The sequence below is a fragment of the Dendrobates tinctorius genome, unplaced genomic scaffold (genome assembly GCF_039654945.1).
Source record: "Dendrobates tinctorius isolate UK_male_01 unplaced genomic scaffold, ASM3965494v1 ptg000272l, whole genome shotgun sequence".
In the NCBI taxonomy this organism is placed as follows: domain Eukaryota; kingdom Metazoa; phylum Chordata; class Amphibia; order Anura; family Dendrobatidae; genus Dendrobates; species Dendrobates tinctorius.
In genome coordinates, this window is record NW_027361939.1 from 11,381,167 (window position 1) to 11,408,929 (window position 27,763).

The following is a 27,763-nucleotide window of genomic DNA, read 5'->3' on the forward strand; positions in this document are numbered from 1 at the left end:
AGTCTTTGTAACCCTACCTCTGACATTAAGGTGAAACTGCTCGAGAACGACATGATGTACGAGTCCAAAATAGCTCCAGTGGCCAGGGTGAAAATTGAAAGATTACGCATTTTGTTTTTTAATAAAGAACATGATATGGAAAACCATTGTCAAAAATGTTCCAAAAATGGTTCACTTTTTTCACTTATTCTTTTATATTTTGAGATTTGCAAACATTGTGTGGTTGAAAGCATATCCATATCTTAGAAAATATACTCTGTGGTATTCGGGGAATTAATGAAGATGAAAACAATTAAGATGCTAGGCTTTTCCGCCACACAAAGTCGATACTGTTGCGTGTTAACACTTCTCTCAGTACATAGAAAGGATCGCTCTAAATGGCAGAGGTTTGCAAGAACTAAGTCACGAGAAAACAAGACAATCGTCCAGTAGCACAGTTTTCACCTGCACATAAACATTCCATGAGATGCTGTTGGAAAGGAAAATCCATAAGCACCCCAGATGGGACTCGAACCCACAATCCCTGGCTTAAGAGGCCAGTGCCTTATCCATTAGGCCACTGGGGCTGGATAGCAAAGATAAAAAATCAAAAAAATTTTTTTTCCTCATAAGAGTGAAGCAATCGCCACCAAATCATGAACCGATTCAACTACTTCAGTAGTCAAAAATACTAAAGAAAGACAAGAAAAGAATGCTCCAGGTGAGGGTCGAACTCACAACCTCGGCATTGCTCAACAGTTACTGCTTTATAAGTACCGCGCGCTGACCGATTGCGCCACTGGAGCCATGCGGGTAAGGATGGAAATGATAAATTCTCCAAAAAAAAGAGACATTTGAAAGGGGATTGTTCTTCAGGAAATTAACTATTGCTTACAACAGGTTTGGGCGGGGGGTTATAATAATGTTTGACAATATGTATTCTACCATATCGCAATCTTTCTTAAAAATGAGAAATTTGTGCGCTGGGTCTTTTTAGGCTCAAACATCCTGGGATTTTTTCAGGAAATGCACTCGTACAATTGCTGCAATGAACACACGTTGACGCTATAGTTTGCATTGAAGCATCTAATGAGGGTTTGCCAAAATTCTTCAGAATTCAGGGGCAAAAGGGTCATCTGTGACATCACCTTTTGTGATTCCTAGATCCTGTGTTAACAGCTGCGTACAGAGGTGTTGTCAGTCTTTGTAACCCTACCTCTGACATTAAGGTGAAACTGCTCGAGAACGACAGGATGTACGAGTCCAAAATAGCTCCAGTGGCCAGGGTGAAAATTGAAAGATTACTCATTTTGTTTTTTAATAAAGAACATGATATGGAAAACCATTGTCACAAATGTTCCAAAAATGGTTCACTTTTTTCACTTATTCTTTTATATTTTGAGATTTGCAAACATTGTGTGGTTGAAAGCATATCCATATCTTAGAAAATATACTCTGTGGTATTCGGGGCATTAATGAAGATGAAAACAATTAAGATGCTAGGCTTTTCCGCCACACAAAGTCGATACTGTTGCGTGTTAACACTTCTCTCAGTACATAGAAAGGATCGCTCTAAATGGCAGAGGTTTACAAGAACTAAGTCACGAGAAAACAAGACAATTGTCCAGCAGAACAGTTTTCACCTGCATCATCAACATTGCATGAGATGCTGTTGGAAAGGGAAATCCACAAGCACCCCAGATGGCACTCGAACCCACAATCCCTGGCTTAGGAGGCCAGTGCCTTATCCATTAGGCCACTGGGGCTGGATAGCAAAGGTAAAAAAACAAAAAAATTTTTTTTCCTCATAAGAGTGAAGCAATCGCCACCAAATCATGAACCGATTAAACTACTTCAGTAGTCAAAAATACTAAAGAAAGACAAGAAAAGAATGCTCCAGGTGAGGGTCGAACTCACAACCTCGGCATTGCTCAACAGTTACTGCTTTATAAGTACCGCGCGCTGACCGATTGCGCCACTGGAGCCATGTGGGTACGGATGGAAAGGATAAATTCTCCAAAAAAAAGAGACATTTGAAAGGGGATTGTTCTTCAGGAAATTAACTATTGCTTACAACAGGTTTGGGCGGGGGGTTATAATAATGTTTGACAATATGTATTCTACCATATCGCAATCTTTCTTAAAAATGAGAAATTTGTGCGCTGGGTCTTTTTAGACTCAAACATCCTGGGATTTTTTCAGGAAATGCGCTCGTACATTTGCTGCAATGAACACACGTTGACGCTATAGTTTGCATTGAAGCATCTAATGAGGGTTTGCCAAAATTCTTCTGAATTCAGGGGCAAAAGGGTCATCTGTGACATCACCTTTTGTGATTCCTAGATCCTGTGTTAACAGCTGCGTACAGAGGTGTTGTCAGTCTTTGTAACCCTACCTCTGACATTAAGGTGAAACTGCTCGAGAACGACAGGATGTACGAGTCCAAAATAGCTCCAGTGGCCAGGGTGAAAATTGAAAGATTACTCATTTTGTTTTTTAATAAAGAACATGATATGGAAAACCATTGTCACAAATGTTCCAAAAATGGTTCACTTTTTTCACTTATTCTTTTATATTTTGAGATTTGCAAACATTGTGTGGTTGAAAGCATATCCATATCTTAGAAAATATACTCTGTGGTATTCGGGGCATTAATGAAGATGAAAACAATTAAGATGCTAGGCTTTTCCGCCACACAAAGTCGATACTGTTGCGTGTTAACACTTCTCTCAGTACATAGAAAGGATCGCTCTAAATGGCAGAGGTTTACAAGAACTAAGTCACGAGAAAACAAGACAATTGTCCAGTAGAACAGTTTTCACCTGCATCATCAACATTGCATGAGATGCTGTTGGAAAGGGAAATCCACAAGCACCCCAGATGGGACTCGAACCCACAATCCCTGGCTTAGGAGGCCAGTGCCTTATCCATTAGGCCACTGGGGCTGGATAGCAAAGGTAAAAAACCAAAAAAATTTTTTTTCCTCATAAGAGTGAAGCAATCGCCACCAAATCATGAACCGATTAAACTACTTCAGTAGTCAAAAATACTAAAGAAAGACAAGAAAAGAATGCTCCAGGTGAGGGTCGAACTCACAATCTCGGCATTGCTCAACAGTTACTGCTTTATAAGTACCGCGCGCTGACCGATTGCACCACTGGAGCCATGTGGGTACGGATGGAAAGGATAAATTCTCCAAAAAAAAGAGACATTTGAAAGGGGATTGTTCTTCAGGAAATTAACTATTGCTTACAACAGGTTTGGGCGGGGGGTTATAATAATGTTTGACAATATGTATTCTACCATATCGCAATCTTTCTTAAAAATGAGAAATTTGTGCGCTGGGTCTTTTTAGACTCAAACATCCTGGGATTTTTTCAGGAAATGCGCTCGTACATTTGCTGCAATGAACACACGTTGACGCTATAGTTTGCATTGAAGCATCTAATGAGGGTTTGCCAAAATTCTTCTGAATTCAGGGGCAAAAGGGTCATCTGTGACATCACCTTTTGTGATTCCTAGATCCTGTGTTAACAGCTGCGTACAGAGGTGTTGTCAGTCTTTGTAACCCTACCTCTGACATTAAGGTGAAACTGCTCGAGAACGACAGGATGTACGAGTCCAAAATAGCTCCAGTGGCCAGGGTGAAAATTGAAAGATTACTCATTTTGTTTTTTAATAAAGAACATGATATGGAAAACCATTGTCACAAATGTTCCAAAAATGGTTCACTTTTTTCACTTATTCTTTTATATTTTGAGATTTGCAAACATTGTGTGGTTGAAAGCATATCCATATCTTAGAAAATATACTCTGTGGTATTCGGGGCATTAATGAAGATGAAAACAATTAAGATGCTAGGCTTTTCCGCCACACAAAGTCGATACTGTTGCGTGTTAACACTTCTCTCAGTACATAGAAAGGATCGCTCTAAATGGCAGAGGTTTACAAGAACTAAGTCACGAGAAAACAAGACAATTGTCCAGTAGAACAGTTTTCACCTGCATCATCAACATTGCATGAGATGCTGTTGGAAAGGGAAATCCACAAGCACCCCAGATGGGACTCGAACCCACAATCCCTGGCTTAGGAGGCCAGTGCCTTATCCATTAGGCCACTGGGGCTGGATAGCAAAGGTAAAAAACCAAAAAAATTTTTTTTCCTCATAAGAGTGAAGCAATCGCCACCAAATCATGAACCGATTAAACTACTTCAGTAGTCAAAAATACTAAAGAAAGACAAGAAAAGAATGCTCCAGGTGAGGGTCGAACTCACAATCTCGGCATTGCTCAACAGTTACTGCTTTATAAGTACCGCGCGCTGACCGATTGCACCACTGGAGCCATGTGGGTACGGATGGAAAGGATAAATTCTCCAAAAAAAAGAGACATTTGAAAGGGGATTGTTCTTCAGGAAATTAACTATTGCTTACAACAGGTTTGGGCGGGGGGTTATAATAATGTTTGACAATATGTATTCTACCATATCGCAATCTTTCTTAAAAATGAGAAATTTGTGCGCTGGGTCTTTTTAGACTCAAACATCCTGGGATTTTTTCAGGAAATGCGCTCGTACATTTGCTGCAATGAACACACGTTGACGCTATAGTTTGCATTGAAGCATCTAATGAGGGTTTGCCAAAATTCTTCTGAATTCAGGGGCAAAAGGGTCATCTGTGACATGACCTTTTGTGATTCCTAGATCCTGTGTTAACAGCTGCGTACAGAGGTGTTGTCAGTCTTTGTAACCCTACCTCTGACATTAAGGTGAAACTGCTCGAGAACGACATGATGTACGAGTCCAAAATAGCTCCAGTGGCCAGGGTGAAAATTGAAAGATTACGCATTTTGTTTTTTAATAAAGAACATGATATGGAAAACCATTGTCAAAAATGTTCCAAAAATGGTTCACTTTTTTCACTTATTCTTTTATATTTTGAGATTTGCAAACATTGTGTGGTTGAAAGCATATCCATATCTTAGAAAATATACTCTGTGGTATTCGGGGAATTAATGAAGATGAAAACAATTAAGATGCTAGGCTTTTCCGCCACACAAAGTCGATACTGTTGCGTGTTAACACTTCTCTCAGTACATAGAAAGGATCGCTCTAAATGGCAGAGGTTTGCAAGAACTAAGTCACGAGAAAACAAGACAATCGTCCAGTAGCACAGTTTTCACCTGCACATAAACATTCCATGAGATGCTGTTGGAAAGGAAAATCCATAAGCACCCCAGATGGGACTCGAACCCACAATCCCTGGCTTAAGAGGCCAGTGCCTTATCCATTAGGCCACTGGGGCTGGATAGCAAAGATAAAAAATCAAAAAAATTTTTTTTCCTCATAAGAGTGAAGCAATCGCCACCAAATCATGAACCGATTCAACTACTTCAGTAGTCAAAAATACTAAAGAAAGACAAGAAAAGAATGCTCCAGGTGAGGGTCGAACTCACAACCTCGGCATTGCTCAACAGTTACTGCTTTATAAGTACCGCGCGCTGACCGATTGCGCCACTGGAGCCATGCGGGTACGGCTGGAAAGGATAAATTCTCCAAAAAAAAGAGACATTTGAAAGGGGATTGTTCTTCAGGAAATTAACTATTGCTTACAACAGGTTTGGGCGGGGGGTTATAATAATGTTTGACAATATGTATTCTACCATATCGCAATCTTTCTTAATAATGAGAAATTTGTGCGCTGGGTCTTTTTAGACTCAAACATCCTGGGATTTTTTCAGGAAATGCGCTCGTACAATTGCTGCAATGAACACACGTTGACGCTATAGTTTGCATTGAAGCATCTAATGAGGGTTTGCCAAAATTCTTCTGAATTCAGGGGCAAAAGGGTCATCTGTGACATCACCTTTTGTGATTCCTAGATCCTGTGTTAACAGCTGCGTACAGAGGTGTTGTCAGTCTTTGTAACCCAACCTCTGACATTAAGGTGAAACTGCTTGAGAACGACAGGATGTACGAGTCCAAAATAGCTCCAGTGGCCAGGGTGAAAATTGAAAGATTACTCATTTTGTTTTTTAATAAAGAACATGATATGGAAAACCATTGTCAAAAATGTTCCAAAAATGGTTCACTTTTTTCACTTATTCTTTTATATTTTGAGATTTGCAAACATTGTGTGGTTGAAAGCATATCCATATCTTAGAAAATATACTCTGTGGTATTCGGGGCATTAATGAAGATGAAAACAATTAAGATGCTAGGCTTTTCCGCCACACAAAGTCGATACTGTTGCGTGTTAACACTTCTCTCAGTACATAGAAAGGATCGCTCTAAATGGCAGAGGTTTGCAAGAACTAAGTCACGAGAAAACAAGACAATCGTCCAGTAGAACAGTTTTCACCTTCACCATCAACATTCCATGAGATGCTGTTGGAAAGGGAAATCCACAAGCACCCCAGATGGGACTCAAACCCACAATCCCTGGCTTAGGAGGCCAGTGCCTTATCCATTAGGCCACTGGGGCTGGACAGCAAAGGTAAAAAATCAAAAAAATTTTTTTTCCTCATAAGAGTGAAGCAATCGCCACCAAATCATGAACCGATTCAACTACTTCAGTAGTCAAAAATACTAAAGAAAGACAAGAAAAGAATGCTCCAGGTGAGGGTCGAACTCACAACCTCGGCATTGCTCAACAGATACTGCTTTATAAGTCCCGCACGCTGACCGTTTGCGCCACTGGAGCCAAGCGGGTACGGATGGAAAGGATAAATTCTCCAAAAAAAAGAGTCATTTGAAAGGGGATTGTTCTTCAGGAAATTAACTATTGCTTACAACAGGTTTGGGCGGGGGGTTATAATAATGTTTGACAATATGTATTCTACCATATCGCAATCTTTCTTAAAAATGAGAAATTTGTGCGCTGGGTCTTTTTAGACTCAAACATCCTGGGATTTTTTCAGGAAATGCGCTCGTACATTTGCTGCAATGAACACACGTTGACGCTATAGTTTGCATTGAAGCATCTAATGAGGGTTTGCCAAAATTCTTCTGAATTCAGGGTCAAAAGGGTCATCTGTGACATCACCTCTTGTGATTCCTAGATCCTGTGTTAACAGCTGCGTACAGAGGTGTTGTCAGTCTTTGTAACCCTACCTCTGACATTAAGGTGAAACTGCTCGAGAACGACAGGATGTACGAGTCCAAAATAGCTCCAGTGGCCAGGGTGAAAATTGAAAGATTACTCATTTTTTTTTTTAATAAAGAACATGATATGGAAAACCATTGTCAAAAATGTTCCAAAAATGGTTCACTTTTTTCACTTATTCTTTTATATTTTGAGATTTGCAAACATTGTGTGGTTGAAAGCATATCCATATCTTAGAAAATATACTCTGTGGTATTCGGGGCATTAATGAAGATGAAAACAATTAAGATGCTAGGCTTTTCCGCCACACAAAGTCGATACTGTTGCGTGTTAACACTTCTCTCAGTACATAGAAAGGATCGCTCTAAATGGCAGAGGTTTGCAAGAACTAAGTCACGAGAAAACAAGACAATCGTCCAATAGAGCAGTTTTCACCTGCACCATCAACATTCCATGAGATGCTGTTGGAAAGGGAAATCCACAAGCACCCCAGATGGGACGCGAACCCACAATCCCTGGCTTAGGAGGCCAGTGCCTTATCCATTAGGCCACTGGGGCTGGATAGCAAAGGTAAAAAATCAAAAAAAAATTTTTTCCTCATAAGAGTGAAGCAATCGCCACCAAATCATGAACCGATTCAACTACTTCAGTAGTCAAAAATACTAAAGAAAGACAAGAAAAGAATGCTCCAGGTGAGAGTCGAACTCACATCCTCAGCATTGCTCAACAGTTACTGCTTTATAAGTACCGCGCGCTGACCGATTTCACCACTGGAGCCATGCGGGTATGGATGGAAAGGATAAATTCTCCAAAAAAAGAGACACTTGAAAGGGGATTGTTCTTCAGGAAATTAACTATTGCTTACAACAGGTTTGGGCAGGGGGTTATAATAATGTTTGACAATATGTATTCTACCATATCGCAATCTTTCTTAAAAATGAGAAATTTGTGCGCTGGGTCTTTTTAGACTCAAACATCCTGGGATTTTTTCAGGAAGTGCGCTCGTACATTTGCTGCAATGAACAAACGTTGACGCTATAGTTTGCATTGAAGCATCTCATGAGGGTTTGCCAAAATTCTTCTGAATTCAGGGGCAAAAGGTTCATCTGTGACATCACCTTTTGTGATTCCTAGGTCCTGTGTTAAGAGCTGCGTACAGAGGTGTTGTCAGTCTTTGTAACCCTACCTCTGACATTAAGGTGAAACTTCTCGAGAACGACAGGATGTACGAGTCCAAAATAGCTCCAGTGGCCAGGGTGAAAATTGAAAGATTACTCATTTTGTTTTTTAATAAAGAACATGATATGGAAAACCATTGTCAAAAATGTTCCAAAAATGGTTCACTTTTTTCACTTATTCTTTTATATTTTGAGATTTGCAAACATTGTGTCGTTGAAATCATATCCATATCTTAGAAAATATACTCTGTGGTATTCGGGGCATTAATGAAGATGAAAACAATTAAGATGCTAGGCTTTTCCGCCACACAAAGTCGATACTGTTGCGTGTTAACACTTCTCTCAGTACATAGAAAGGATCGCTCTAAATGGCAGAGGTTTGCAAGAACTAGAAAGGGAAAACCACAAGCACCCCAGATGGGACTTGAACCCACAATCCCTGGCTTAGGAAGCCAGTGCCTTATCCATTAGGCCACTGGGGGTGGATAGCAAAGGTGAAAAATCAAAAAAAAATTTTTTCCTCATAAGAGTGAAGCAATTGCCACCAAATCATGAACCGATTCAACTACTTCAGTAGTCAAAAATACTAAAGAAAGACAAGAAAAGAATGCTCCAGGTGAGGGTCGAATTCACAACCTCGGCATTGCTCAACAGTTACTGCTTTATAAGTACAGCGCGCTGACCGATTGCGCCACTGGAGCCATGCGGGTATGGATGTAAAGGATAAATTCACCAAAAAAAAGAGACATTTGAAAGGGGATTGTTCTTCAGGAAATTAACTATTGCTTACAACAGGTTTGGACGGGGGGTTATAATAATGTTTGACAATATGTATTCTACCATATCGCAATCTTTCTTAAAAATGAGAAATTTGTGCACTGGGTCTTTTTAGACTCAAACATCCTGGGATTTTTTCAGGAAATGCGCTCGTACATTTGCTGCAATGAACACACGTTGACGCTATAGTTTGCATTGAAGCATCTAATGCGGGTTTGCCAAAATTCTTCTGAATTCAGGGGCAAAAGGGTCATCTGTGACATCACCTTTTGTGATTCCTAGATCCTGTGTTAACAGCTGCGTACAGAGGTGTTGTCAGTCTTTGTAACCCTACCTCTGACATTAAGGTGAAACTGCTCTAGAACGACAGGATGTACGAGTCCAAAATAGCTCCAATGGCCAGGATGAAAATTGAAAGATTACTCATTTTGTTTTTTAATAAAGAACATGATATGAAAAACCATTGTCAAAAATGTTCCAAAAATGGTTCACTTTTTTCACTTATTCTTTTATATTTTGAGATTTGCAAACATTGTGTGGTTGAAAGCATATCCATATCTTAGAAAATATACTCTGTGGTATTCGGGGCATTAATGAAGATGAAAACAATTAAGATGCTAGGCTTTTCCGCCACACAAAGTCGATACTGTTGCGTGTTAACACTTCTCTCAGTACATAGAAAGGATCGCTCTAAATGGCAGAGGTTTGCAAGAACTAAGTCACGAGAAAACAAGACAATCGTCCAGTAGAACAGTTTTCACCTGCACCATCAACATTCCAGTGCCTTATCCATTAGGCCACTGGGGCTGGATAGCAAAGGTAAAATATCAAAAAAAATTTTTTTCCTCATAAGAGTGAAGCAATCGCCACCAAATCATGAACCGATTCAACTACTTCAGTAGTCAAAAATACTAAAGAAAGACAAGAAAGCTCCAGGTGAGGGTCGAACTCACAACCTCGGCATTGCTCAACAGTTACTGCTTTATAAGTAACGCGCGCTGACAGATTGCGCCACTGGAGCCATGCGGTTACGGATGGAAAGGAAAAATTCTCCAAAAAAAAGAGACATTTGAAAGGGGATTGTTCTTCAGGAAATTAACTATTGCTTACAACAGGTTTGGGCGGGGGGTTATAATAATGTGTGACAATATGTATTCTACCATATCGCAATCTTTCTTAAAAATGAGAAATTTGTGCGCTGGGTCTTTTTAGACTCAAACATCCTGGGATTTTTTCAGGAAATGCGCTCGTACATTTGCTGCAATGAACACACGTTGACGCTATAGTTTGCATTGAAGCATCTAATGAGGGTTTGCCAAAATTCTTCTGAATTCAGGGGCAAAAGGGTCATCTGTGACATCACCTTTTGTGATTCCTAGATCCTGTGTTAACAGCTGCGTACAGAGGTGTTGTCAGTCTTTGTAACCCTACCTCTGACATTAAGGTGAAACTGCTCGAGAACGACAGGATGTACGAGTCCAAAATAGCTCCAGTGGCCAGGGTGAAAATTGAAAGATTACTCATTTTGTTTTTTAATAAAGAACATGATATGGAAAACCATTGTCACAAATGTTCCAAAAATGGTTCACTTTTTTCACTTATTCTTTTATATTTTGAGATTTGCAAACATTGTGTGGTTGAAAGCATATCCATATCTTAGAAAATATACTCTGTGGTATTCGGGGCATTAATGAAGATGAAAACAATTAAGATGCTAGGCTTTTCCGCCACACAAAGTCGATACTGTTGCGTGTTAACACTTCTCTCAGTACATAGAAAGGATCGCTCTAAATGGCAGAGGTTTACAAGAACTAAGTCACGAGAAAACAAGACAATTGTCCAGTAGAACAGTTTTCACCTGCATCATCAACATTGCATGAGATGCTGTTGGAAAGGGAAATCCACAAGCACCCCAGATGGGACTCGAACCCACAATCCCTGGCTTAGGAGGCCAGTGCCTTATCCATTAGGCCACTGGGGCTGGATAGCAAAGGTAAAAAACCAAAAAAATTTTTTTTCCTCATAAGAGTGAAGCAATCGCCACCAAATCATGAACCGATTCAACTACTTCAGTAGTCAAAAATACTAAAGAAAGACAAGAAAAGAATGCTCCAGGTGAGGGTCGAACTCACAATCTCGGCATTGCTCAACAGTTACTGCTTTATAAGTACCGCGCGCTGACCGATTGCACCACTGGAGCCATGTGGGTACGGATGGAAAGGATAAATTCTCCAAAAAAAAGAGACATTTGAAAGGGGATTGTTCTTCAGGAAATTAACTATTGCTTACAACAGGTTTGGGCGGGGGGTTATAATAATGTTTGACAATATGTATTCTACCATATCGCAATCTTTCTTAAAAATGAGAAATTTGTGCGCTGGGTCTTTTTAGACTCAAACATCCTGGGATTTTTTCAGGAAATGCGCTCGTACATTTGCTGCAATGAACACACGTTGACGCTATAGTTTGCATTGAAGCATCTAATGAGGGTTTGCCAAAATTCTTCTGAATTTAGGGGCAAAAGGGTCATCTGTGACATCACCTTTTGTGATTCCTAGATCCTGTGTTAACAGCTGCTTACAGAGGTGTTGTCAGTCTTTGTAACCCTACCTCTGACATTAAGGTGAAACTGCTCGAGAACGACAGGATGTACAAGTCCAAAATAGCTCCAGTGGCCAGGGTGAAAATTGAAAGATTACTCATTTTGTTTTTTAATAAAGAACATGATATGGAAAGCCATTGTCAAAAATGTTCCAAAAATGGTTCACTTTTTTCACTTATTCTTTTATATTTTGAGATTTGCAAACATTGTGTGGTTGAAAGCATATCCATATCTTAGAAAATATACTCTGTGGTATTCGGGGCATTAATGAAGATGAAAACAATTAAGATGCTAGGCTTTTCCGCCACACAAAGTCGATACTGTTGCGTGTTAACACTTCTCTCAGTACATAGAAAGGATCGCTCTAAATGGCAGTGGTTTGCAAGAACTAAGTCACGAGAAAACAAGACAATCGTCCAGTAGAACAGTTTTCATCTGCACCATCAACATTCCATGAGAAGCTGTTGGAAAGGGAAATCCACAAGCACCCCAGATGGGACTCGAACCCACAATCCCTGGCTTAGGAGGCCAGTGCCTTATCCATTAGGCCACTGGGGCTGGATAGCAAAAGTAAAAAATCAAAAAATTTTTATTTCTTCATAAGAGTGAAGCAATCGCCAACAAATCATAAACCGATTCAACTACTTCAGTAGTCAAAAATACTAAAGAAAGACAAGAAAAGAATGCTCCAGGTGAGAGTCGAACTCACAACCTCAGCATTGCTCAACAGTTACTGCTTTATAAGTACCGCGCGCTGACCGATTGCACCACTGGAGCCATGCGGGTACGGATGGAAAGGATAAATTCTCCAAAAAAAGAAACATTTGAAAGGGGATAGTTCTTCAGGAAATTAACTATTGCTTACAACAGATTTGGGCGGGGGGTTATAATAATGTTTGACAATATGTATTCTACCATATCGCAATCTTTCTTAAAAATGAGAAATTTGTGCGCTGGGTCTTTTTAGACTCAAACATCCTGGGATTTTTTCAGGAAATGCGCTCGTACATTTGCTGCAATGAACACACGTTGACGCTATAGTTTGCATTGAAGCATCTAATGAGGGTTTGCCAAAATTCTTCTGAATTCAGGGGCAAAAGGGTCATCTGTGACATCACCTTTTGTGATTCCTAGGTCCTGTGTTAAGAGCAGCGTACAGAGGTGTTGTCAGTCTTTGTAACCCTACCTCTGACATTAAGGTGAAACTTCTTGAGAACGACAGGAAGTACGAGTCCAAAATAGCTCCAGTGGCCTGGGTGAAAATTGAAAGATTACTCATTTTGTTTTTTAATAAAGAACATGATATGGAAAACCATTGTCAAAAATGTTCCAAAAATGGTTCACTTTTTTCACTTATTCTTTTATATTTTGAGATTTGCAAACATTGTGTGGTTGAAAGCATATCCATATCTTAGAAAATATACTCTGTGGTATTCGGGGCATTAATGAAGATGAAAACAATTAAGATGCTAGGCTTTTCCGCCACACAAAGTCGATACTGTTGCGTGTTAACACTTGTCTCAGTACATAGAAAGGATCGCTCTAAATGGCAGAGGTTTGCAAGAACTAAGTCACGAGAAAACAAGACAATCGTCGAGTAGAACAGTTTTCACCTGCACCAACTACATTCCATGAGATGCTGTTGGAAAGGGAAATCCACAAGCACCCCAGATGAGACTCGAACCCAAAATCCATGGCTTAGGAGGCCAGTGACTTATCCATTAGGCCACTGGGGCTGGATAGCAAAGGTAAAAAATCAAAAAATTTTTTTTTCCTCATAAGAGTGAAGCAATCGCCACCAAATCATGAACCGATTCAACTACTTCAGTAGTCAAAAATACTAAAGAAAGACAAGAAAAGAATGCTCCAGGTGAGGGTCGAATTCACAACCTCGGCATTGCTCAACAGTTACTGCTTTATAAGTACCGCGCGCTGACCAATTGCGCCACTGGAGCCATGTGGGTACGGATGGAAAGGATAAATTCTCCAAAAAAAAGAGACATTTGAAAGGGGATTGTTCTTCAGGAAATTAACTATTGCTTACAACAGGTTTGGGCGGGGGGTTATAATAATGTTTGACAATATGTATTCTACCATATCGCAATCTTTCTTAAAAATGAGAAATTTGTGCGCTGGGTCTTTTTAGACTCAAACATCCTGGGATTTTTTCAGGAAATGCGCTCGTACATTTGCTGCAATGAACACACGTTGACGCTATAGTTTGCATTGAAGCATCTAATGAGGGTTTGCCAAAATTCTTCTGAATTCAGGGGCAAAAGGATCATCTGTGACATCACCTTTTGTGATTCCTAGATTCTGTGTTAACAGCTGCGTACAGAGGTGTTGTCAGTCTTTGTAACCCTACCTCTGACATTAAGGTGAAACTTCTCGAGAACGACAGGATGTACGAGTCCAAAATAGTTCCAGTGGCCAGGGTGAAAATTGAAAGATTACTCATTTTGTTTTTTAATAAAGAACATGATATGGAAAACCATTGTCAAAAATGTTCCAAAAATGGTTCACTTTTTTCACTTATTCTTTTATATTTTGAGATTTGCAAACATTGTGTGGTTGAAAGCATATCCATATCTTAGAAAATATACTCTGTGGTATTCGGGGCATTAATGAAGATGAAAACAATTAAGATGCTAGGCTTTTCCGCCACACAAAGTCGATACTGTTGCGTGTTAACACTTCTCTCAGTACATAGAAAGGATCGCTCTAAATGGCAGAGGTTTGCAAGAACTAAGTCACGAGAAAACAAGACAATCGTCCAGTAGAACAGTTTTCATCTGCACCATAAACATTCCATGAGAAGCTGTTGGAAAGGGAAATCCACAAGCACCCCAGATGGGACTCGAACCCACAATCCCTGGCTTAGGAGGGCAGTGACTTTTCCATTAGGCCACTGGGGCTGGATAGCAAAGGTAAAAAATAAAAAAAAATTTTTTTCCTCATAAGAGTGAAGCAATCGCCACGAAATCATGAACCGATTCAACTACTTCAGTAGTCAAAAATACTAAAGAAAGACAAGAAAAGAATGCTCCAGGTGAGGGTCGAATTCACAACCTCGGCATTGCTCAACAGTTACTGCTTTATAAGTACCGCGCGCTGACCAATTGCGCCACTGGAGCCATGTGGGTACGGATGGAAAGGATAAATTCTCCAAAAAAAAGAGACATTTGAAAGGGGATTGTTCTTCAGGAAATTAACTATTGCTTACAACAGGTTTGGGCGGGGGGTTATAATAATGTTTGACAATATGTATTCTACCATATCGCAATCTTTCTTAAAAATGAGAAATTTGTGCGCTGGGTCTTTTTAGACTCAAACATCCTGGGATTTTTTCAGGAAATGCGCTCGTACATTTGCTGCAATGAACACACGTTGACGCTATAGTTTGCATTGAAGCATCTAATGAGGGTTTGCCAAAATTCTTCTGAATTCAGGGGCAAAAGGATCATCTGTGACATCACCTTTTGTGATTCCTAGATTCTGTGTTAACAGCTGCGTACAGAGGTGTTGTCAGTCTTTGTAACCCTACCTCTGACATTAAGGTGAAACTTCTCGAGAACGACAGGATGTACGAGTCCAAAATAGTTCCAGTGGCCAGGGTGAAAATTGAAAGATTACTCATTTTGTTTTTTAATAAAGAACATGATATGGAAAACCATTGTCAAAAATGTTCCAAAAATGGTTCACTTTTTTCACTTATTCTTTTATATTTTGAGATTTGCAAACATTGTGTGGTTGAAAGCATATCCATATCTTAGAAAATATACTCTGTGGTATTCGGGGCATTAATGAAGATGAAAACAATTAAGATGCTAGGCTTTTCCGCCACACAAAGTCGATACTGTTGCGTGTTAACACTTCTCTCAGTACATAGAAAGGATCGCTCTAAATGGCAGAGGTTTGCAAGAACTAAGTCACGAGAAAACAAGACAATCGTCCAGTAGAACAGTTTTCATCTGCACCATCAACATTCCATGAGAAGCTGTTGGAAAGGGAAATCCACAAGCACCCCAGATGGGACTCGAACCCACAATCCCTGGCTTAGGAGGGCAGTGCCTTATCCATTAGGCCACTGGGGCTGGATAGCAAAGGTAAAAAACCAAAAAAATTTTTTTTCCTCATAAGAGTGAAGCAATCGCCACCAAATCATGAACCGATTCAACTACTTCAGTAGTCAAAAATACTAAAGAAAGACAAGAAAAGAATGCTCCAGGTGAGGGTCGAACTCACAATCTCGGCATTGCTCAACAGTTACTGCTTTATAAGTACCGCGCGCTGACCGATTGCGCCACTGGAGCCATGTGGGTACGGATGGAAAGGATAAATTCTCCAAAAAAAAGAGACATTTGAAAGGGGATTGTTCTTCAGGAAATTAACTATTGCTTACAACAGGTTTGGGCGGGGGGTTATAATAATGTTTGACAATATGTATTCTACCATATCGCAATCTTTCTTAAAAATGAGAAATTTGTGCGCTGGGTCTTTTTAGACTCAAACATCCTGGGATTTTTTCAGGAAATGCGCTCGTACATTTGCTGCAATGAACACACGTTGACTCTATAGTTTGCATTGAAGCATCTAATGAGGGTTTGCCAAAATTCTTCTGAATTCAGGGGCAAAAGGGTCATCTGTGACATGACCTTTTGTGATTCCTAGATCCTGTGTTAACAGCTGCGTACAGAGGTGTTGTCAGTCTTTGTAACCCTACCTCTGACATTAAGGTGAAACTGCTCGAGAACGACATGATGTACGAGTCCAAAATAGCTCCAGTGGCCAGGGTGAAAATTGAAAGATTACGCATTTTGTTTTTTAATAAAGAACATGATATGGAAAACCATTGTCAAAAATGTTCCAAAAATGGTTCACTTTTTTCACTTATTCTTTTATATTTTGAGATTTGCAAACATTGTGTGGTTGAAAGCATATCCATATCTTAGAAAATATACTCTGTGGTATTCGGGGAATTAATGAAGATGAAAACAATTAAGATGCTAGGCTTTTCCGCCACACAAAGTCGATACTGTTGCGTGTTAACACTTCTCTCAGTACATAGAAAGGATCGCTCTAAATGGCAGAGGTTTGCAAGAACTAAGTCACGAGAAAACAAGACAATCGTCCAGTAGCACAGTTTTCACCTGCACATAAACATTCCATGAGATGCTGTTGGAAAGGAAAATCCATAAGCACCCCAGATGGGACTCGAACCCACAATCCCTGGCTTAAGAGGCCAGTGCCTTATCCATTAGGCCACTGGGGCTGGATAGCAAAGATAAAAAATCAAAAAAATTTTTTTTCCTCATAAGAGTGAAGCAATCGCCACCAAATCATGAACCGATTCAACTACTTCAGTAGTCAAAAATACTAAAGAAAGACAAGAAAAGAATGCTCCAGGTGAGGGTTGAACTCACAACCTCGGCATTGCTCAACAGTTACTGCTTTATAAGTACCGCGCGCTGACCGATTGCGCCACTGGAGCCATGCGGGTACGGCTGGAAAGGATAAATTCTCCAAAAAAAAGAGACATTTGAAAGGGGATTGTTCTTCAGGAAATTAACTATTGCTTACAACAGGTTTGGGCGGGGGGTTATAATAATGTTTGACAATATGTATTCTACCATATCGCAATCTTTCTTAATAATGAGAAATTTGTGCGCTGGGTCTTTTTAGACTCAAACACCCTGGGATTTTTTCAGGAAATGCGCTCGTACAATTGCTGCAATGAACACACGTTGACGCTATAGTTTGCATTGAAGCATCTAATGAGGGTTTGCCAAAATTCTTCTGAATTCAGGGGCAAAAGGGTCATCTGTGACATCACCTTTTGTGATTCCTAGATCCTGTGTTAACAGCTGCGTACAGAGGTGTTGTCAGTCTTTGTAACCCAACCTCTGACATTAAGGTGAAACTGCTTGAGAACGACAGGATGTACGAGTCCAAAATAGCTCCAGTGGCCAGGGTGAAAATTGAAAGATTACTCATTTTGTTTTTTAATAAAGAACATGATATGGAAAACCATTGTCAAAAATGTTCCAAAAATGGTTCACTTTTTTCACTTATTCTTTTATATTTTGAGATTTGCAAACATTGTGTGGTTGAAAGCATATCCATATCTTAGAAAATATACTCTGTGGTATTCGGGGCATTAATGAAGATGAAAACAATTAAGATGCTAGGCTTTTCCGCCACACAAAGTCGATACTGTTGCGTGTTAACACTTCTCTCAGTACATAGAAAGGATCGCTCTAAATGGCAGAGGTTTGCAAGAACTAAGTCACGAGAAAACAAGACAATCGTCCAGTAGAACAGTTTTCACCTTCACCATCAACATTCCATGATATGCTGTTGGAAAGGGAAATCCACAAGCACCCCAGATGGGACTCAAACCCACAATCCCTGGCTTAGGAGGCCAGTGCCTTATCCATTAGGCCACTGGGGCTAGACAGCAAAGGTAAAAAATAAAAAAAATTTTTTTTCCTCATAAGAGTGAAGCAATCGCCACCAAATCATGAACCGATTCAACTACTTCAGTAGTCAAAAATACTAAAGAAAGACAAGAAAAGAATGCTCCAGGTGAGGGTCGAACTCACAACCTCGGCATTGCTCAACAGATACTGCTTTATAAGTCCCGCACGCTGACCGTTTGCGCCACTGGAGCCAAGCGGGTACGGATGGAAAGGATAAATTCTCCAAAAAAAAGAGTCATTTGAAAGGGGATTGTTCTTCAGGAAATTAACTATTGCTTACAACAGGTTTGGGCGGGGGGTTATAATAATGTTTGACAATATGTATTCTACCATATCGCAATCTTTCTTAAAAATGAGAAATTTGTGCGCTGGGTCTTTTTAGACTCAAACATCCTGGGATTTTTTCAGGAAATGCGCTCGTACATTTGCTGCAATGAACACACGTTGACGCTATAGTTTGCATTGAAGCATCTAATGAGGGTTTGCCAAAATTCTTCTGAATTCAGGGTCAAAAGGGTCATCTGTGACATCACCTCTTGTGATTCCTAGATCCTGTGTTAACAGCTGCGTACAGAGGTGTTGTCAGTCTTTGTAACCCTACCTCTGACATTAAGGTGAAACTGCTCGAGAACGACAGGATGTACGAGTCCAAAATAGCTCCAGTGGCCAGGGTGAAAATTGAAAGATTACTCATTTTTTTTTTTAATAAAGAACATGATATGGAAAACCATTGTCAAAAATGTTCCAAAAATGGTTCACTTTTTTCACTTATTCTTTTATATTTTGAGATTTGCAAACATTGTGTGGTTGAAAGCATATCCATATCTTAGAAAATATACTCTGTGGTATTCGGGGCATTAATGAAGATGAAAACAATTAAGATGCTAGGCTTTTCCGCCACACAAAGTCGATACTGTTGCGTGTTAACACTTCTCTCAGTACATAGAAAGGATCGCTCTAAATGGCAGAGGTTTGCAAGAACTAAGTCACGAGAAAACAAGACAATCGTCCAATAGAGCAGTTTTCACCTGCACCATCAACATTCCATGAGATGCTGTTGGAAAGGGAAATCCACAAGCACCCCAGATGGGACGCGAACCCACAATCCCTGGCTTAGGAGGCCAGTGCCTTATCCATTAGGCCACTGGGGCTGGATAGCAAAGGTAAAAAATCAAAAAAATTTTTTTTCCTCATAAGAGTGAAGCAATCGCCACCAAATCATGAACCGATTCAACTACTTCAGTAGTCAAAAATACTAAAGAAAGACAAGAAAAGAATGCTCCAGGTGAGAGTCGAACTCACATCCTCAGCATTGCTCAACAGTTACTGCTTTATAAGTACCGCGCGCTGACCGATTTCACCACTGGAGCCATGCGGGTATGGATGGAAAGGATAAATTCTCCAAAAAAAGAGACACTTGAAAGGTGATTGTTCTTCAGGAAATTAACTATTGCTTACAACAGGTTTGGGCAGGGGGTTATAATAATGTTTGACAATATGTATTCTACCATATCGCAATCTTTCTTAAAAATGAGAAATTTGTGCGCTGGGTCTTTTTAGACTAAAACATCCTGGGATTTTTTCAGGAAGTGCGCTCGTACATTTGCTGCAATGAACAAACGTTGACGCTATAGTTTGCATTGAAGCATCTCATGAGGGTTTGCCAAAATTCTTCTGAATTCAGGGGCAAAAGGTTCATCTGTGACATCACCTTTTGTGATTCCTAGGTCCTGTGTTAAGAGCTGCGTACAGAGGTGTTGTCAGTCTTTGTAACCCTACCTCTGACATTAAGGTGAAACTTCTTGAGAACGACAGGATGTACGAGTCCAAAATAGCTCCAGTGGCCAGGGTGAAAATTGAAAGATTACTCATTTTGTTTTTTAATAAAGAACATGATATGGAAAACCATTGTCAAAAATGTTCCAAAAATGGTTCACTTTTTTCACTTATTCTTTTATATTTTGAGATTTGCAAACATTGTGTCGTTGAAATCATATCCATATCTTAGAAAATATACTCTGTGGTATTCGGGGCATTAATGAAGATGAAAACAATTAAGATGCTAGGCTTTTCCGCCACACAAAGTCGATACTGTTGCGTGTTAACACTTCTCTCAGTACATAGAAAGGATTGCTCTAAATGGCAGAGGTTTGCAAGAACTAAGTCACGAGAAAACAAGACAATCGTCCAGTAGAACAGTTTTCATCTGCACCATCAACATTCCATGAGAAGCTGTTGGAAAGGGAAATTCACAAGCACCCCAGATGGGACTCGAACCCACAATCCCTGGCTTAGGAGGGCAGTGCCTTATCCATTAGGCCACTGGGGCTGGATAGCAAAGGTAAAAAATAAAAAAAAATTTTTTTCCTCATAAGAGTGAAGCAATCGCCACCAAATCATGAACCGATTCAACTACTTCAGTAGTCAAAAATACTAAAGAAAGACAAGAAACAAATGCTCCAGGTGAGTGTCGAACTCACAACCTCTGCATTGCTCAACAGTTAGTGCTTTATAAGTACCGCGCGCTGACCGATTGCGCCACTGGAGTCATGCGGGTAAGGATGGAAATGATAAATTCTCCAAAAAAAAGAGACATTTGAAAGGGGATTGTTCTTCAGGAAATTAACTATTGCTTACAACAGGTTTGGGCGGGGGGTTATAATAATGTTTGACAATATGTATTCTACCATATCGCAATCTTTCTTAAAAATGAGAAATTTGTGCGCTGGGTCTTTTTAGGCTCAAACATCCTGGGATTTTTTCAGGAAATGCACTCGTACAATTGCTGCAATGAACACACGTTGACGCTATAGTTTGCATTGAAGCATCTAATGAGGGTTTGCCAAAATTCTTCTGAATTTAGGGGCAAAAGGGTCATCTGTGACATCACCTTTTGTGATTCCTAGATCCTGTGTTAACAGCTGCTTACAGAGGTGTTGTCAGTCTTTGTAACCCTACCTCTGACATTAAGGTGAAACTGCTCGAGAACGACAGGATGTACAAGTCCAAAATAGCTCCAGTGGCCAGGGTGAAAATTGAAAGATTACTCATTTTGTTTTTTAATAAAGAACATGATATGGAAAGCCATTGTCAAAAATGTTCCAAAAATGGTTCACTTTTTTCACTTATTCTTTTATATTTTGAGATTTGCAAACATTGTGTGGTTGAAAGCATATCCATATCTTAGAAAATATACTCTGTGGTATTCGGGGCATTAATGAAGATGAAAACAATTAAGATGCTAGGCTTTTCCGCCACACAAAGTCGATACTGTTGCGTGTTAACACTTCTCTTAGTACATAGAAAGGATCGCTCTAAATGGCAGTGGTTTGCAAGAACTAAGTCACGAGAAAACAAGACAATCGTCCAGTAGAACAGTTTTCATCTGCACCATCAACATTCCATGAGAAGCTGTTGGAAAGGGAAATCCACAAGCACCCCAGATGGGACTCGAACCCACAATCCCTGGCTTAGGAGGCCAGTGCCTTATCCATTAGGCCACTGGGGCTGGATAGCAAAAGTAAAAAATCAAAAAATTTTTATTTCTTCATAAGAGTGAAGCAATCGCCAACAAATCATAAACCGATTCAACTACTTCAGTAGTCAAAAATACTAAAGAAAGACAAGAAAAGAATGCTCCGGGTGAGAGTCGAACTCACAACCTCAGCATTGCTCAACAGTTACTGCTTTATAAGTACCGTGCGCTGACCGATTGCACCACTGGAGCCATGCGGGTACGGATGGAAAGGATAAATTCTCCAAAAAAAGAAACATTTGAAAGGGGATAGTTCTTCAGGAAATTAACTATTGCTTACAACAGATTTGGGCGGGGGGTTATAATAATGTTTGACAATATGTATTCTACCATATCGCAATCTTTCTTAAAAATGAGAAATTTGTGCGCTGGGTCTTTTTAGACTCAAACATCCTGGGATTTTTTCAGGAAATGCGCTCGTACATTTGCTGCAATGAACACACGTTGACGCTATAGTTTGCATTGAAGCATCTAATGAGGGTTTGCCAAAATTCTTCTGAATTCAGGGGCAAAAGGGTCATCTGTGACATCACCTTTTGTGATTCCTAGGTCCTGTGTTAAGAGCAGCGTACAGAGGTGTTGTCAGTCTTTGTAACCCTACCTCTGACATTAAGTTGAAACTTCTTGAGAACGACAGGAAGTACGAGTCCAAAATAGCTCCAGTGGCCTGGGTGAAAATTGAAAGATTACTCATTTTGTTTTTTAATAAAGAACATGATATGGAAAACCATTGTCAAAAATGTTCCAAAAATGGTTCACTTTTTTCACTTATTCTTTTATATTTTGAGATTTGCAAACATTGTGTGGTTGAAAGCATATCCATATCTTAGAAAATATACTCTGTGGTATTCGGGGCATTAATGAAGATGAAAACAATTAAGATGCTAGGCTTTTCCGCCACACAAAGTCGATACTGTTGCGTGTTAACACTTGTCTCAGTACATAGAAAGGATCGCTCTAAATGGCAGAGGTTTGCAAGAACTAAGTCACGAGAAAACAAGACAATCGTCGAGTAGAACAGTTTTCACCTGCACCAACTACATTCCATGAGATGCTGTTGGAAAGGGAAATCCACAAGCACCCCAGATGAGACTCGAACCCAAAATCCATGGCTTAGGAGGCCAGTGACTTATCCATTAGGCCACTGGGTCTGGATAGCAAAGGTAAAAAATCAAAAAATTTTTTTTTCCTCATAAGAGTGAAGCAATCGCCACCAAATCATGAACCGATTCAACTACTTCAGTAGTCAAAAATACTAAAGAAAGACAAGAAAAGAATGCTCCAGGTGAGGGTCGAATTCACAACCTCGGCATTGCTCAACAGTTACTGCTTTATAAGTACCGCGCGCTGACCAATTGCGCCACTGGAGCCATGTGGGTACGGATGGAAAGGATAAATTCTCCAAAAAAAAGAGACATTTGAAAGGGGATTGTTCTTCAGGAAATTAACTATTGCTTACAACAGGTTTGGGCGGGGGGTTATAATAATGTTTGACAATATGTATTCTACCATATCGCAATCTTTCTTAAAAATGAGAAATTTGTGCGCTGGGTCTTTTTAGACTCAAACATCCTGGGATTTTTTCAGGAAATGCGCTCGTACATTTGCTGCAATGAACACACGTTGACGCTATAGTTTGCATTGAAGCATCTAATGAGGGTTTGCCAAAATTCTTCTGAATTCAGGGGCAAAAGGATCATCTGTGACATCACCTTTTGTGATTCCTAGATTCTGTGTTAACAGCTGCGTACAGAGGTGTTGTCAGTCTTTGTAACCCTACCTCTGACATTAAGGTGAAACTTCTCGAGAACGACAGGATGTACGAGTCCAAAATAGTTCCAGTGGCCAGGGTGAAAATTGAAAGATTACTCATTTTGTTTTTTAATAAAGAACATGATATGGAAAACCATTGTCAAAAATGTTCCAAAAATGGTTCACTTTTTTCACTTATTCTTTTATATTTTGAGATTTGCAAACATTGTGTGGTTGAAAGCATATCCATATCTTAGAAAATATACTCTGTGGTATTCGGGGCATTAATGAAGATGAAAACAATTAAGATGCTAGGCTTTTCCGCCACACAAAGTCGATACTGTTGCGTGTTAACACTTCTCTCAGTACATAGAAAGGATCGCTCTAAATGGCAGAGGTTTGCAAGAACTAAGTCACGAGAAAACAAGACAATCGTCCAGTAGAACAGTTTTCATCTGCACCATAAACATTCCATGAGAAGCTGTTGGAAAGGGAAATCCACAAGCACCCCAGATGGGACTCGAACCCACAATCCCTGGCTTAGGAGGGCAGTGACTTATCCATTAGGCCACTGGGGCTGGATAGCAAAGGTAAAAAATAAAAAAAAATTTTTTTCCTCATAAGAGTGAAGCAATCGCCACGAAATCATGAACCGATTCAACTACTTCAGTAGTCAAAAATACTAAAGAAAGACAAGAAAAGAATGCTCCAGGTGAGGGTCGAATTCACAACCTCGGCATTGCTCAACAGTTACTGCTTTATAAGTACCGCGCGCTGACCAATTGCGCCACTGGAGCCATGTGGGTACGGATGGAAAGGATAAATTCTCCAAAAAAAAGAGACATTTGAAAGGGGATTGTTCTTCAGGAAATTAACTATTGCTTACAACAGGTTTGGGCGGGGGGTTATAATAATGTTTGACAATATGTATTCTACCATATCGCAATCTTTCTTAAAAATGAGAAATTTGTGCGCTGGGTCTTTTTAGACTCAAACATCCTGGGATTTTTTCAGGAAATGCGCTCGTACATTTGCTGCAATGAACACACGTTGACGCTATAGTTTGCATTGAAGCATCTAATGAGGGTTTGCCAAAATTCTTCTGAATTCAGGGGCAAAAGGATCATCTGTGACATCACCTTTTGTGATTCCTAGATTCTGTGTTAACAGCTGCGTACAGAGGTGTTGTCAGTCTTTGTAACCCTACCTCTGACATTAAGGTGAAACTTCTCGAGAACGACAGGATGTACGAGTCCAAAATAGTTCCAGTGGCCAGGGTGAAAATTGAAAGATTACTCATTTTGTTTTTTAATAAAGAACATGATATGGAAAACCATTGTCAAAAATGTTCCAAAAATGGTTCACTTTTTTCACTTATTCTTTTATATTTTGAGATTTGCAAACATTGTGTGGTTGAAAGCATATCCATATCTTAGAAAATATACTCTGTGGTATTCGGGGCATTAATGAAGATGAAAACAATTAAGATGCTAGGCTTTTCCGCCACACAAAGTCGATACTGTTGCGTGTTAACACTTCTCTCAGTACATAGAAAGGATCGCTCTAAATGGCAGAGGTTTGCAAGAACTAAGTCACGAGAAAACAAGACAATCGTCCAGTAGAACAGTTTTCATCTGCACCATCAACATTCCATGAGAAGCTGTTGGAAAGGGAAATCCACAAGCACCCCAGATGGGACTCGAACCCACAATCCCTGGCTTAGGAGGGCAGTGCCTTATCCATTAGGCCACTGGGGCTGGATAGCAAAGGTAAAAAACCAAAAAAATTTTTTTTCCTCATAAGAGTGAAGCAATCGCCACCAAATCATGAACCGATTCAACTACTTCAGTAGTCAAAAATACTAAAGAAAGACAAGAAAAGAATGCTCCAGGTGAGGGTCGAACTCACAATCTCGGCATTGCTCAACAGTTACTGCTTTATAAGTACCGCGCGCTGACCGATTGCGCCACTGGAGCCATGTGGGTACGGATGGAAAGGATAAATTCTCCAAAAAAAAGAGACATTTGAAAGGGGATTGTTCTTCAGGAAATTAACTATTGCTTACAACAGGTTTGGGCGGGGGGTTATAATAATGTTTGACAATATGTATTCTACCATATCGCAATCTTTCTTAAAAATGAGAAATTTGTGCGCTGGGTCTTTTTAGACTCAAACATCCTGGGATTTTTTCAGGAAATGCGCTCGTACATTTGCTGCAATGAACACACGTTGACGCTATAGTTTGCATTGAAGCATCTAATGAGGGTTTGCCAAAATTCTTCTGAATTCAGGGGCAAAAGGGTCATCTGTGACATGACCTTTTGTGATTCCTAGATCCTGTGTTAACAGCTGCGTACAGAGGTGTTGTCAGTCTTTGTAACCCTACCTCTGACATTAAGGTGAAACTGCTCGAGAACGACATGATGTACGAGTCCAAAATAGCTCCAGTGGCCAGGGTGAAAATTGAAAGATTACGCATTTTGTTTTTTAATAAAGAACATGATATGGAAAACCATTGTCAAAAATGTTCCAAAAATGGTTCACTTTTTTCACTTATTCTTTTATATTTTGAGATTTGCAAACATTGTGTGGTTGAAAGCATATCCATATCTTAGAAAATATACTCTGTGGTATTCGGGGAATTAATGAAGATGAAAACAATTAAGATGCTAGGCTTTTCCGCCACACAAAGTCGATACTGTTGCGTGTTAACACTTTTCTCAGTACATAGAAAGGATCGCTCTAAATGGCAGAGGTTTGCAAGAACTAAGTCACGAGAAAACAAGACAATCGTCCAGTAGCACAGTTTTCACCTGCACATAAACATTCCATGAGATGCTGTTGGAAAGGAAAATCCATAAGCACCCCAGATGGGACTCGAACCCACAATCCCTGGCTTAAGAGGCCAGTGCCTTATCCATTAGGCCACTGGGGCTGGATAGCAAAGATAAAAAATCAAAAAAATTTTTTTTCCTCATAAGAGTGAAGCAATCGCCACCAAATCATGAACCGATTCAACTACTTCAGTAGTCAAAAATACTAAAGAAAGACAAGAAAAGAATGCTCCAGGTGAGGGTTGAACTCACAACCTCGGCATTGCTCAACAGTTACTGCTTTATAAGTACCGCGCGCTGACCGATTGCGCCACTGGAGCCATGCGGGTACGGCTGGAAAGGATAAATTCTCCAAAAAAAAGAGACATTTGAAAGGGGATTGTTCTTCAGGAAATTAACTATTGCTTACAACAGGTTTGGGCGGGGGGTTATAATAATGTTTGACAATATGTATTCTACCATATCGCAATCTTTCTTAATAATGAGAAATTTGTGCGCTGGGTCTTTTTAGACTCAAACATCCTGGGATTTTTTCAGGAAATGCGCTCGTACAATTGCTGCAATGAACACACGTTGACGCTATAGTTTGCATTGAAGCATCTAATGAGGGTTTGCCAAAATTCTTCTGAATTCAGGGGCAAAAGGGTCATCTGTGACATCACCTTTTGTGATTCCTAGATCCTGTGTTAACAGCTGCGTACAGAGGTGTTGTCAGTCTTTGTAACCCAACCTCTGACATTAAGGTGAAACTGCTTGAGAACGACAGGATGTACGAGTCCAAAATAGCTCCAGTGGCCAGGGTGAAAATTGAAAGATTACTCATTTTGTTTTTTAATAAAGAACATGATATGGAAAACCATTGTCAAAAATGTTCCAAAAATGGTTCACTTTTTTCACTTATTCTTTTATATTTTGAGATTTGCAAACATTGTGTGGTTGAAAGCATATCCATATCTTAGAAAATATACTCTGTGGTATTCGGGGCATTAATGAAGATGAAAACAATTAAGATGCTAGGCTTTTCCGCCACACAAAGTCGATACTGTTGCGTGTTAACACTTCTCTCAGTACATAGAAAGGATCGCTCTAAATGGCAGAGGTTTGCAAGAACTAAGTCACGAGAAAACAAGACAATCGTCCAGTAGAACAGTTTTCACCTTCACCATCAACATTCCATGATATGCTGTTGGAAAGGGAAATCCACAAGCACCCCAGATGGGACTCAAACCCACAATCCCTGGCTTAGGAGGCCAGTGCCTTATCCATTAGGCCACTGGGGCTAGACAGCAAAGGTAAAAAATCAAAAAAAATTTTTTTCCTCATAAGAGTGAAGCAATCGCCACCAAATCATGAACCGATTCAACTACTTCAGTAGTCAAAAATACTAAAGAAAGACAAGAAAAGAATGCTCCAGGTGAGGGTCGAACTCACAACCTCGGCATTGCTCAACAGATACTGCTTTATAAGTCCCGCACGCTGACCGTTTGCGCCACTGGAGCCAAGTAGGTACGGATGGAAAGGATAA

The 27,763-nt window shown here is 39.9% G+C and overlaps 34 non-coding genes across 34 annotated transcripts; all 34 read right to left on the bottom strand.

Moving 5' to 3' along the window:
* Positions 1–692: 692 nt before the first annotated feature.
* Positions 693–785, bottom strand: TRNAI-UAU (transfer RNA isoleucine (anticodon UAU)). Its single transcript is given in 2 exon segments — positions 693–728; positions 748–785. It is a non-coding gene; the product is annotated as a tRNA-Ile (tRNA).
* Positions 786–1,672: 887 nt separating this feature from the next.
* TRNAR-CCU (transfer RNA arginine (anticodon CCU)) lies at positions 1,673–1,745 on the bottom strand. Its single transcript has one exon. It is a non-coding gene; the product is annotated as a tRNA-Arg (tRNA).
* A 126-nt stretch (positions 1,746–1,871) lies between these two features.
* On the bottom strand, positions 1,872–1,964 carry TRNAI-UAU (transfer RNA isoleucine (anticodon UAU)). Its single transcript is given in 2 exon segments — positions 1,872–1,907; positions 1,927–1,964. It is a non-coding gene; the product is annotated as a tRNA-Ile (tRNA).
* An 887-nt stretch (positions 1,965–2,851) lies between these two features.
* TRNAR-CCU (transfer RNA arginine (anticodon CCU)) lies at positions 2,852–2,924 on the bottom strand. Its single transcript has one exon. It is a non-coding gene; the product is annotated as a tRNA-Arg (tRNA).
* Positions 2,925–3,050: 126 nt separating this feature from the next.
* TRNAI-UAU (transfer RNA isoleucine (anticodon UAU)) lies at positions 3,051–3,143 on the bottom strand. Its single transcript is given in 2 exon segments — positions 3,051–3,086; positions 3,106–3,143. It is a non-coding gene; the product is annotated as a tRNA-Ile (tRNA).
* An 887-nt stretch (positions 3,144–4,030) lies between these two features.
* Positions 4,031–4,103, bottom strand: TRNAR-CCU (transfer RNA arginine (anticodon CCU)). Its single transcript has one exon. It is a non-coding gene; the product is annotated as a tRNA-Arg (tRNA).
* Positions 4,104–4,229: 126 nt separating this feature from the next.
* TRNAI-UAU (transfer RNA isoleucine (anticodon UAU)) lies at positions 4,230–4,322 on the bottom strand. Its single transcript is given in 2 exon segments — positions 4,230–4,265; positions 4,285–4,322. It is a non-coding gene; the product is annotated as a tRNA-Ile (tRNA).
* Positions 4,323–5,407: 1,085 nt separating this feature from the next.
* Positions 5,408–5,500, bottom strand: TRNAI-UAU (transfer RNA isoleucine (anticodon UAU)). Its single transcript is given in 2 exon segments — positions 5,408–5,443; positions 5,463–5,500. It is a non-coding gene; the product is annotated as a tRNA-Ile (tRNA).
* An 887-nt stretch (positions 5,501–6,387) lies between these two features.
* Positions 6,388–6,460, bottom strand: TRNAR-CCU (transfer RNA arginine (anticodon CCU)). Its single transcript has one exon. It is a non-coding gene; the product is annotated as a tRNA-Arg (tRNA).
* Positions 6,461–6,586: 126 nt separating this feature from the next.
* TRNAI-UAU (transfer RNA isoleucine (anticodon UAU)) lies at positions 6,587–6,679 on the bottom strand. Its single transcript is given in 2 exon segments — positions 6,587–6,622; positions 6,642–6,679. It is a non-coding gene; the product is annotated as a tRNA-Ile (tRNA).
* An 887-nt stretch (positions 6,680–7,566) lies between these two features.
* On the bottom strand, positions 7,567–7,639 carry TRNAR-CCU (transfer RNA arginine (anticodon CCU)). The gene has a single exon. It is a non-coding gene; the product is annotated as a tRNA-Arg (tRNA).
* A 1,029-nt stretch (positions 7,640–8,668) lies between these two features.
* Positions 8,669–8,742, bottom strand: TRNAR-CCU (transfer RNA arginine (anticodon CCU)). The gene has a single exon. It is a non-coding gene; the product is annotated as a tRNA-Arg (tRNA).
* A 125-nt stretch (positions 8,743–8,867) lies between these two features.
* Positions 8,868–8,960, bottom strand: TRNAI-UAU (transfer RNA isoleucine (anticodon UAU)). The gene is given in 2 exon segments: positions 8,868–8,903; positions 8,923–8,960. It is a non-coding gene; the product is annotated as a tRNA-Ile (tRNA).
* A 1,984-nt stretch (positions 8,961–10,944) lies between these two features.
* On the bottom strand, positions 10,945–11,017 carry TRNAR-CCU (transfer RNA arginine (anticodon CCU)). Its single transcript has one exon. It is a non-coding gene; the product is annotated as a tRNA-Arg (tRNA).
* Positions 11,018–11,143: 126 nt separating this feature from the next.
* TRNAI-UAU (transfer RNA isoleucine (anticodon UAU)) lies at positions 11,144–11,236 on the bottom strand. Its single transcript is given in 2 exon segments — positions 11,144–11,179; positions 11,199–11,236. It is a non-coding gene; the product is annotated as a tRNA-Ile (tRNA).
* Positions 11,237–12,123: 887 nt separating this feature from the next.
* Positions 12,124–12,196, bottom strand: TRNAR-CCU (transfer RNA arginine (anticodon CCU)). Its single transcript has one exon. It is a non-coding gene; the product is annotated as a tRNA-Arg (tRNA).
* Positions 12,197–12,322: 126 nt separating this feature from the next.
* Positions 12,323–12,415, bottom strand: TRNAI-UAU (transfer RNA isoleucine (anticodon UAU)). Its single transcript is given in 2 exon segments — positions 12,323–12,358; positions 12,378–12,415. It is a non-coding gene; the product is annotated as a tRNA-Ile (tRNA).
* A 1,085-nt stretch (positions 12,416–13,500) lies between these two features.
* TRNAI-UAU (transfer RNA isoleucine (anticodon UAU)) lies at positions 13,501–13,593 on the bottom strand. Its single transcript is given in 2 exon segments — positions 13,501–13,536; positions 13,556–13,593. It is a non-coding gene; the product is annotated as a tRNA-Ile (tRNA).
* Positions 13,594–14,679: 1,086 nt separating this feature from the next.
* On the bottom strand, positions 14,680–14,772 carry TRNAI-UAU (transfer RNA isoleucine (anticodon UAU)). The gene is given in 2 exon segments: positions 14,680–14,715; positions 14,735–14,772. It is a non-coding gene; the product is annotated as a tRNA-Ile (tRNA).
* An 887-nt stretch (positions 14,773–15,659) lies between these two features.
* Positions 15,660–15,732, bottom strand: TRNAR-CCU (transfer RNA arginine (anticodon CCU)). Its single transcript has one exon. It is a non-coding gene; the product is annotated as a tRNA-Arg (tRNA).
* A 126-nt stretch (positions 15,733–15,858) lies between these two features.
* On the bottom strand, positions 15,859–15,951 carry TRNAI-UAU (transfer RNA isoleucine (anticodon UAU)). The gene is given in 2 exon segments: positions 15,859–15,894; positions 15,914–15,951. It is a non-coding gene; the product is annotated as a tRNA-Ile (tRNA).
* Positions 15,952–17,036: 1,085 nt separating this feature from the next.
* Positions 17,037–17,129, bottom strand: TRNAI-UAU (transfer RNA isoleucine (anticodon UAU)). The gene is given in 2 exon segments: positions 17,037–17,072; positions 17,092–17,129. It is a non-coding gene; the product is annotated as a tRNA-Ile (tRNA).
* An 887-nt stretch (positions 17,130–18,016) lies between these two features.
* TRNAR-CCU (transfer RNA arginine (anticodon CCU)) lies at positions 18,017–18,089 on the bottom strand. Its single transcript has one exon. It is a non-coding gene; the product is annotated as a tRNA-Arg (tRNA).
* Positions 18,090–18,215: 126 nt separating this feature from the next.
* On the bottom strand, positions 18,216–18,308 carry TRNAI-UAU (transfer RNA isoleucine (anticodon UAU)). The gene is given in 2 exon segments: positions 18,216–18,251; positions 18,271–18,308. It is a non-coding gene; the product is annotated as a tRNA-Ile (tRNA).
* An 887-nt stretch (positions 18,309–19,195) lies between these two features.
* TRNAR-CCU (transfer RNA arginine (anticodon CCU)) lies at positions 19,196–19,268 on the bottom strand. The gene has a single exon. It is a non-coding gene; the product is annotated as a tRNA-Arg (tRNA).
* Positions 19,269–20,373: 1,105 nt separating this feature from the next.
* TRNAR-CCU (transfer RNA arginine (anticodon CCU)) lies at positions 20,374–20,446 on the bottom strand. Its single transcript has one exon. It is a non-coding gene; the product is annotated as a tRNA-Arg (tRNA).
* A 1,106-nt stretch (positions 20,447–21,552) lies between these two features.
* TRNAR-CCU (transfer RNA arginine (anticodon CCU)) lies at positions 21,553–21,625 on the bottom strand. The gene has a single exon. It is a non-coding gene; the product is annotated as a tRNA-Arg (tRNA).
* A 1,304-nt stretch (positions 21,626–22,929) lies between these two features.
* TRNAI-UAU (transfer RNA isoleucine (anticodon UAU)) lies at positions 22,930–23,022 on the bottom strand. The gene is given in 2 exon segments: positions 22,930–22,965; positions 22,985–23,022. It is a non-coding gene; the product is annotated as a tRNA-Ile (tRNA).
* A 1,086-nt stretch (positions 23,023–24,108) lies between these two features.
* On the bottom strand, positions 24,109–24,201 carry TRNAI-UAU (transfer RNA isoleucine (anticodon UAU)). Its single transcript is given in 2 exon segments — positions 24,109–24,144; positions 24,164–24,201. It is a non-coding gene; the product is annotated as a tRNA-Ile (tRNA).
* An 887-nt stretch (positions 24,202–25,088) lies between these two features.
* Positions 25,089–25,161, bottom strand: TRNAR-CCU (transfer RNA arginine (anticodon CCU)). The gene has a single exon. It is a non-coding gene; the product is annotated as a tRNA-Arg (tRNA).
* Positions 25,162–25,287: 126 nt separating this feature from the next.
* TRNAI-UAU (transfer RNA isoleucine (anticodon UAU)) lies at positions 25,288–25,380 on the bottom strand. Its single transcript is given in 2 exon segments — positions 25,288–25,323; positions 25,343–25,380. It is a non-coding gene; the product is annotated as a tRNA-Ile (tRNA).
* A 1,085-nt stretch (positions 25,381–26,465) lies between these two features.
* On the bottom strand, positions 26,466–26,558 carry TRNAI-UAU (transfer RNA isoleucine (anticodon UAU)). Its single transcript is given in 2 exon segments — positions 26,466–26,501; positions 26,521–26,558. It is a non-coding gene; the product is annotated as a tRNA-Ile (tRNA).
* Positions 26,559–27,445: 887 nt separating this feature from the next.
* TRNAR-CCU (transfer RNA arginine (anticodon CCU)) lies at positions 27,446–27,518 on the bottom strand. The gene has a single exon. It is a non-coding gene; the product is annotated as a tRNA-Arg (tRNA).
* Positions 27,519–27,644: 126 nt separating this feature from the next.
* On the bottom strand, positions 27,645–27,737 carry TRNAI-UAU (transfer RNA isoleucine (anticodon UAU)). Its single transcript is given in 2 exon segments — positions 27,645–27,680; positions 27,700–27,737. It is a non-coding gene; the product is annotated as a tRNA-Ile (tRNA).
* Between the last annotated feature and the right edge of the window lie 26 nt (positions 27,738–27,763).